Source organism: Miscanthus floridulus, chromosome 5 (assembly GCF_019320115.1).
Source record: "Miscanthus floridulus cultivar M001 chromosome 5, ASM1932011v1, whole genome shotgun sequence".
Lineage (NCBI taxonomy): Eukaryota > Viridiplantae > Streptophyta > Magnoliopsida > Poales > Poaceae > Miscanthus > Miscanthus floridulus.
In genome coordinates this window covers 58,118,388-58,126,434 of record NC_089584.1, presented here as the reverse complement: position 1 = coordinate 58,126,434, position 8,047 = coordinate 58,118,388, and positions in this window count along the sequence as shown.

The window sequence follows — 8,047 nt, the reverse complement described above, 5'->3', positions numbered from 1 at the left end:
GGCACGGTCCTTAATCGACATAGACAGAATCACATGAGTCAACCTACACATAGACTATGCTCGGCCTCCAGTTACATTATCCCATGGTTCTTTTCCACAATAGCAAATATAGCCAACCGTACTCTGATATTCACCTATATCTCGTAGGAGAGAAAATCACCCAACTTCTACCGGTCTAAGTATTTCTAAGAATATGTTGGATCTTGGACCTACATAAGGTTCAAGGTATATTTCTAGACAAGGTAGTTCTATGCATCAAGTGGTTCCAATCAACCCTTATAACCTAGTGCATAAAACATAAAGGACTCAAGTGATATTTGTAAAAATATAGGAGGCTTAGAATGCTCTGGGGCTTGCCTAGGATCCAACACAAAGTCAGTTCAGTTAGCTTGCACTGTCTTGGGGACATCTCCACTCTAGGCAAGCACTCCAGGGGTCCATCCATCTTTAGGATAGGTCCACCAAACACCATCTTTGGGTTTGGCTCCAACATCACGTTCTTCACGTGGTGCATCTAGCGTACCTAGATGAGATGCAAAATGCAAGTACATGAATGCAAAGAATGATCATATGAATGCATCATATAAAAGCGTTCAAGGCAAGCACAAGATTATGCACGACCTAGGCACCTAGAGTCATTTAACTAAACACTATTCAAGCACAACAAGTGGATATGGCAAGCATATCAAGAATGACATACCCGTTAACTTAAGTTCAGCAATTGCAAGCATTTATCAGTCAAGAACTAACTAAATATGTTTAGTCAAACAAGAGTAGGCTAAAGCAATTAACTTAGCACATGCCCAGAATTCTGGACAGCAGCACAAAAGCCACTTGTTTCAACCATAACGGGAGTTATAAGCATCCAACAAGGGTGATCCTAGACTTTGTGGAAAGCTAATAAAATTATCTAAAACTTTGTTATTAACACCAAAAGCTGATTCAACAACTAACAAGGTTAAAATACATCATGAGCAGAGCTTATACAAATAAGGATAGAAAACTGACGTGAACTTCAAAAATGCATAACTAGAGTTTTAATCATTCAACAAACATGATTCTTAACTTTCTGGAAAGCTTATTAGGTTATCTATAATTTTCTTATTACCATCTTAAGATGGTTCTACAGCTATCAAGGTCAAACAACACCATGAAAGCATCTCTATTTAGATTTGGATAGAACCTGCCATTCCACTTTGAACAACTATAACCAGAGTTCTAGGCCACCAAATAGGGTGTTCTTGGATATTTTGGAAAGCTTAACAAAAGAACTACAATTCTTCTATTATCACCAATACATTATTCCATGTTTAAATAAGCCAAACAACACAATCATTCAGATCTGTTTAGAGCACATACAAAAGCTGACAACAAACTTGTAAAATCTATAACTCTTAAACCATAATGCCTAAAATCATTAAATTTTAGGAAAAACGAGATAAGAAATGTAACATCCCAGCGCAGGGATTAATAGAATACTCATACCAATAAGTTGCAACTTCTTTTTTGGAAGCCCATCTCCAAAGAACTTTGAGGTTAAGCATGTTTGGCCTAGAGCAATTTCAGGATGGGTGACCGACCGGGAAATCCTTCCCGGGTGCGCACGAGTGAGGATAAAATGCATAGAAAAGACTTATGTGGGTTTGTGAGGACAATCTATGTCCTAGAAAAGCTGCCAGATATAAGCAGGCCCGACCTCGTAGAGGCGAGACGTTACAGAATGGTGTTAGAGCCGACTCTCACGGTTTCACGGGGGCGTGTGTCGCAGTTGCACAGGCATGGTGCGCATGGGTGGAGTGGTCCCAGAGTAGTCACACAGCATGGCACATGCATTGGCACTAGACACACAGACGCGGCCAAGAGGGGACATTCTTGGCTTGGGATTGACCGACGAGGACGTCGGTCTCTTAAGGGGGTGAGGATGTAACATCCTGGCCCAGGGATTAATAGGATACTCATACCAACAAGTTGCAACTTCTTTTCCGGAAGCCCATCTCCAAAGAACTTTGAGGTTCAGCATGCTTGGCCTAGAGCAATTTTAGGATGGGTGACCGATCGAGAAATCCTTCCCGGGTGCGCACGAGTGAGGACAAAATGCGCAGAAAAGACTTATGTGGGTTTGTAAGGGCAGTCTATGTCCTAGAAAAGCTGCCATATGTAAGCGGGCCTAGCCTCATAGAGGCAGGATGTTACAAGAAAATTATCTACAACTTTGATATTCACCATATTCATAGAAGAGATCATTATCATCATGAAGTTGTCACGACAACAGAGACTGCTCTAGCAGCCATTTTCAACTCATAGTCATTAGTTGATATACCAATCAAGAGAGCATCTAAACAAGCCCTTCCAAGGATCAACCAAAACTAACCTTCCTCAGCAACATGCCACTCAGCAACAAGTATTACCATCATCACAAGAAACACATATAAGCTTATCTACTATTAAGCTTTCATTAGTTTTTCTATATATATAAAAACCTATATATTAATTATAGGTGATGTTGTAAACATCTCATTTGGATCTCAAATTTTTATGAGAGATATATGATGACAAAACATGATTGTTGTAAAAATCTTACATGCTCAGGTTTTATAGATTAATTATTACAAAAAAGACAAATTGCTATTGCAGGAAAATATGTGTGAGCAAGATAAATCAAAAACACACTATTTTCTTCAAACACATAGCCATATTATGTATCAACATGACACAACGACCTCCTACCAAGGTAATAGAACAACATTTTCCATTTTTCATCTTTATTTTAATTATAAATCATTTAAAACCATTTATCAAGCACTAAGTAAGTTAATTCAATAACTCAACCATGTTGCATCCCAAGAACATCAAATTTTTACCACAGCACACATATAACATCAGTAGCCTACCATAAAAATTTCACCTCATTTGGAGCACCACAACTTTAGATATGAATTTATTCCTAGAAAACCCTAATTAACATAGATAAATAAAAACATCAAAAACCATCTACTAACACATGTCATAAAAATGACTCTACTGCATAGATCTACTCTCAAGGATTCCAAAAAGTCTTCATTTGCTATTTTATGATTTTTCTATGATTTATTATGATTTTCCAAAGTTTTAGCTAAATTAAAAGCAATAAAGGAGAAAGACATTTGCATTGGAGACCCTGAAGTTTCCTCAAATATCGATTCCAGCGAATAGGTCCTTCTAGGCATTATTCATATGAGTCTATATCTTTGCAGTTAGGCCCTCCCCTTTTCCTGAATTTTAGCGCGACATCCCTAACGCGAATTTGAGTAGAGGAAAGGCACGAGGAGGCTCGATGTCGGTCAGGGAAGGCTCGCCAGCGGCGGGGAAGATACGGGGGAGTATCCCCATACCAGGCACACCCACTAGTTCCCATGGCTTGGCCCAAGACGGCTCGAGGTGGCCCAATCACGTGCACCGGTGGCCATACCCGCAGCACCTCTAGCGGCAAGAGAGGACGCCAAGGAGAGCCAGAGGGGGTGGAGAGCTCAACAATGCTCTCCCCATCGGACATGGAGAGGCAAGGGCGCATGGTAGAGGAGGGGGCAAATAGCGCTGTGCATGGCGGCCACGTCGTCAATTCGTCAAACACGTGGTGAGCAAAGTTTTGGGCCAGTTATGGGCCGAATTGGACCTTGGGCCCAAAAGCAAAGTTGAAGCCCATGAACTGCTCTACAATATTTATTTAGGGGCCATGGTCATTAGGGCAGTAGATTAGTAGTTAATTAGCTCCAAAAATAGCACTATCAATGACTTGATAGTGATTAAGCTTTGTTAGGTTTTTGTTAGCTTTGGAAGGTCAAACTTGGTCAAACTAAGTCCAACTTTTGACATGCTCATCTCCAAGATGTAAACTCCAACTTTTATATTTGGATCAACTTGAGTTGCTTAATAAAAGTTCGAGAACATGAAATGCCAGCCATCATTAACATTGTAATCTCAGACTTATCCAAAATTTTGAGATCCAAAATAGCATTGGGTTCAGTTTTGAGGCCTCAGTTTGACTAAGTTAGGGACCAAAATAGTTCTTGACCCTTAGACAAAGTTTGTTGTACACAACTCAAGCTACAACTTTTATTTAAGGTTCAACATCAAAATAGGTGTAGAACCTATGGTTCTACTTTGGTCAAAGCAGCATCCAGATAAACCCTAAATTAGAGTTTTAGACCGATTGAGGCATTTTATTGGCATTTGCTCAACATGAATCCTTCATGACTTCTGTTGTAGAATTTAATAAGAGTCATTTGGGAAAGGTAGCAAGGTTTGGTTGACATCCCATGTTCTCATTCACTTAATGGAGCATTTCATGTGACTTTATGGCTCCAAACTTCATGAAACTTTTCCAACATTTACTATGGATGCATGTCAATGTAATGTATATGAAATAAGCATGTGTAACATTACTCATACATAATATTAACAAGGGTCCACATGTAAGCAAAGGTGCATTGCCCCAGTTAAGTTGGGACTCAATTTCATAGATTTGACCTCAACACCTTCATCACCACTTCTAAGATTAGAAACTAAAGCTCCTAGTTACGACTTAACATGTCATGTTTGAGCTCAAACCCACTGCTTAGCAAGTGGCTAACACCTGAGGTGTTACAATTCTAACCTTGATTGGAGGCCATCTTCTCTATGAGAGCTATTGCACTTGGGATTGTAAGTGATAAGAAAGCACCTCCAGCAGCAGCATCCATGTTCTCATGGGTGTAGTTGGTCAAGTCATTGTAGAAAGTCTGCATAAGTAGTCAATTCTCCATCCCATGATGAGGATATTTTGATATGTAGTCTTGAAGGTGTTCCCATGCCTCAGGGTTAGATTCATCGTGTTGCTGCTGAAAACTTGAAATTCTCCCACACAACATTGGTGTTGCCTGTGGGAAAGAATTTTGCTAAGAAGGTAGTGGAAAGTTATCTCATGTAGTGTTTCTATCCTTGCTGGCATAGAACCATTGCTTCGCCTTCCCCAAAAGTGAAAATGGGAAGAGGCGAAGTAATATAGCATCTTTGGTTACTCCTTTGATGGTGAAAGTGCTACAGATCTCCAGGAAGTGTTGGAGATAGGCACTCGCATCTTCATGTGTCTTTCCACAAAACTAGCTGGCTTGCACCATGTTAATGAGAGCTGGCTTGAGCTCAAATCCATTGTCTCTGACATTGATCGCCGGTCCAGTATGGATGTTGGCCGTAGTTAGAGCAGAGAACTCATGGAGAGTTTTGTCAGCCGTTGCTTCAAAATCTAGTGTTAAGCTTCGTCTTATCTGGTTGTCTTCCGAATCTAAAGCTGGGACTTTCTTGAGTTTAGCTCTAGTCCTCCTAATTAATGATTCTAGATCTTCAACGTAGTTTGTCAGAAGGTCAAAACTAGTCATACATTACCTTGCATAAGATATAAAAGTAGACAGAACAAGGGTAACTCTACTTGAGCAGAGGTAAGTGGTTTTCTCGATCACATCAATGGGTAAAAGTTATCAATATTTCCTTCTTTCCTAACTACCTTCCCCGGCAACGGCGACAAAAATGCTTGTTGGTATTTATTAACTTGTCACTTGTTTAAGTAGCCACCAAATGTTGTTGATATTTCTTAACATCACTTTTGCTAAGTTGTCATCCCCAGCTATGATGCTAGAAATGTTTGTTGGTACCACCTAGTGCCACTTCAAGAATGACACTACAAAGTACTTTAGTATTTCATGTGACTAGAAAGAATATAAATATATATATGAAAAGGAATCTGCAAGAGCACAGATAATTATACCATTGTAGCACTTCACCTAGGAGTATTCCAGGTATCGTTATTTATATTTTTACCATAGGGAAGGACGAATAGTTGAAATATATTGACAACTTATACTCATGATGGAGAAATAAACCATAACCCAACTTCTATTCACAACAGGGGTAAGTCAAGAGATAAATATGATAAGTAATGATAAATAATAAATGGTCACTCAAAGTACTCCTTTCTATGACATTAGCATTGCTAAGTAGAATATTAGAGGAATAATTCCTATGTCATTCTTAATTATAAGTCAAAGCATATGTTGATTATTGCAATTACACTTAGTAGTCATGGCTAAGATCAACTTCATATCTAAGGAAGATTAAGAACAGAGCTTGTCTTCCTTCGTAACTAGATCCTACTTGTCATATATTCGGGAGTGGAGACTACAAAGGATTCAATGGGAGTGTCACATCCACGATCTACCACATGGCCCAGAATATAGCGTGCATCCATAGGTAAACAACGTATATGCACCACACTTACACAATGTCGACCACTCACCCCTGGTACCTTAGAGCGAGCGCTATATAAACTTGTGCTTGAAAATGATGATAATCTAACTATACTAAATATATAATCAAAGTAGACGATAAACATGATAACTAGGAATATGAATAATATTCAGAACAATGTCGAATCAATTATAGCAAACATATGAATAATGAAAGATACAAAAGAGGATACAAGGGGCTATACCAAGCCACGCTCTTGACAAGATCTGGAATCCAAGCGAAGCTTGCCTTCCTCTAGACCTAGACTAGCTAGTTAAGCCCTATGATGGAGCTCTAAGGATGATTAGGGTTTCTATCTTCTTGACTGAATGCAATTCTGCCTGAGGGAGAGGGTAGGGGCCGTAGCATCCATTCTGAGCCCTCGGATCAAACCGACCTAAAGGAACGGCGTAGATGCAAATCCTAAAGCGGTGGAGAATCGACATTCGAAGGAGGAGGCTGATAGTGGGCCCCATAGGTCGGCCGACCTGTAGGTGGGTCCGTCTCGTGATCTTGTTCGGTGGTTTGACTTCTGGTGTCCTCTGGAACCTTCTAAAGTTGTTTTCACCATGGATAAGCATGATTAATTCAGACATCTAGGTCCACCTTGATAATTTTCTGGATAAACCCTGCTAAAAACACAGATTCATCAAAACTTGTGGAATTTGCTAGTTTAAATCCATAAGTCTATGTTGGTGATTACATCCATGCCCTTATTCATGTTATATTGATGATTTATAATGTTTGTTAACTACCATCAACATCGAGACAACCAAAACTTCTGAAAACTTAAACTTTACCTATAAATTTGTCTCATAATGTTATGGCTCTCTTGGATATGTGCCTTGTTTTCTGTAATAAATTGTTAAATAGACAATGATGTAATCTTTTAGAATCTCTCACATGACTCATGATTCTTGATATTTTGCATGAAGTTTTGAAGGACCCTATGGAAAAGAATTTGACGAATAGGTCTATAAGGCTCATATATGTATGTGTATATATGTATATCTAAACTTGTGTAATACATATACATGTCTATCATCACCGTTTTATTTGTAGAGTAATAAGAATTAACTTACAATATCAAACTATTAGTTAGAGGTGTCTAACAATAATTGGTGAGCAATGTTAATAATAGAACAGGACTAGAAAACATCAAAATGGAACTAATATGAATACATGATTGCCTTCAATAAGAATTAAACTTCATCAAAACAGCAGAACCCATGTCCAGTTCACAAAACAAGAGGTTACAACTGACAAATATTTGTTGGCTTCTTGTCAAAAGACACTTCATCATGCATTTCTTAGGTAGTTAATATTGTAAAATTTTCAAGGTCAATATAATGATGTCATTTTTCATATGAAACATAGGGGTGTTTGGGACTGCTCCCACCGTGGAGCAGCTCCACAAAAAACTAGAGTTTGTAGAGTACCTCTTTAGGTGCTCTCACTACACCCTTTTTTCTCGAACAGAGTGCATGGAGCTAAAACGGTTTGGCCAAAAAACATGGAGCAGAGCTGAAAAACGTGGAGCGGAGCAGTCACAAACAACCCCATAATAAGGCTCCTGGTCTTGATGTTTTTTAGTAGAGTTCTTTCGAGTGCTTTGGACTCTCATCAAAGATTACCTAATGACCATGTTTCGAGAGTTCCACACGGGTAATGTGCCCCTCTTTAACCTTAATTTTGGCACAATCACTCTAATCCCGAAGAAAAAATGGGTCAAGCAAATTCAGTAGTATAG